Genomic DNA, 1,325 nt, shown 5'->3' on the forward strand with positions numbered 1-1,325 from the left:
CCCGAGGGCCGATTCGCACGACCTGCTCTCGGCAGCTCCTCCCCGATCGCCCCTGGCTCCCACTCAACCCCTCCGGTGACTCCTCCTTGCCGGCGAAACTCGGCGCCGCCGTCTCCGACGTCCCTCCTCCATTCTCCGCTTCTCCTCACAGCCAACCTCTCTCTTTCTTCTTCTTCTCCTTTCTCTTTTTCTCCTTCTTCCTCCTCCTCCTCTTCTTCTTCTTCTTCTCCTAATTTTTTTTCTTCTTCTTTTATTTCTTCTTCTTCTTGTTCTTCTTCTTTTTCTTCCTCTTCTCCTATTTTTTTCTTCTTTTTCTTCCATTTCTTCTTCTTCTCCTAATTTTTCTTCTTCTTCTTTTATTTCTTCTTCTTTTTCTTCTTCTACTTCTCTTTCTTCTTCTTCTCCTAATTCTTCTTCTTTTTCTTCTCTTCTTCTTAATCTTTTTCTTCTTCTTTTTCTCAGCCAACCTCGCCAACCTTGCCATTTTACCTTCCCAGCGGCCGGATACTTCTCCTGAACACTTTGACATTGCCGGACAGCGAGTGTTGCCGCTGTTCGAGAACACGCGTGCATCTCTTACCTCGTTGGTTCCCCTCCTTCGCCGTCATCAAGCAACCTCCCGCACGAAGGTATATCTTGGTTATACATTTATATGCCAAAATTATTATTTTTGGATATTTTTCCCTCCCTGATTCCTCTCCTTGCCCTCCTTGGGTCTTTCTGTTGATCTATGCACATTCTACGAGGCACACTGGAGCATGGATCATATGTCGGCGAGCTTGGAGTAAGCAAAAAGAACGCGTCCGCAACCGTTACGGTGGTGAGATCCTCTAATCTTGGCGTATGGGTTCGATCACCCACACGGGGGACATGCGCTGGCGTGAGTCGGCGCGACGACGTGCCTTCGTGATGGATCATTGATTTATTAGAGCGAGCCGTTAGGTTAGGACTTCCTTTATGTAACCAAACACCCCCCGTATAGCCGAGTTTCTTCCTTTTGTTGTGAGCCTTAGCATAAGTTTCGATGGGTCGGAGTCCCTCACTCCCCTTGCTTTGGGTTTCCCCAGCTTTGCTTGGAGAAGCTCAAGTGTCGGACTTGGCAAAGCAAGAGAATTTTCGTAGCTGGCTTGCTTTACAAAGTCTGGAGGAGTTCGCGAAATGGGAAAAGCTTTGTAGCTAGCACATTTCGCAATTTCGTGGAGAGTTTTTCCCTTCAGAGATCCGGGGAGAAAACTTCCCACATTCTCACATCAAAGCAAGAGGCTGCGATGCCGCATATCTAAGTGCGCCAGCCCTAGGTTCCCTAGGTGAGATTGTTAGTGCGA

This window comes from Phalaenopsis equestris, unplaced genomic scaffold (assembly GCF_001263595.1).
Source record: "Phalaenopsis equestris unplaced genomic scaffold, ASM126359v1 Scaffold000002, whole genome shotgun sequence".
Classification (NCBI taxonomy): Eukaryota; Viridiplantae; Streptophyta; class Magnoliopsida; order Asparagales; family Orchidaceae; genus Phalaenopsis; species Phalaenopsis equestris.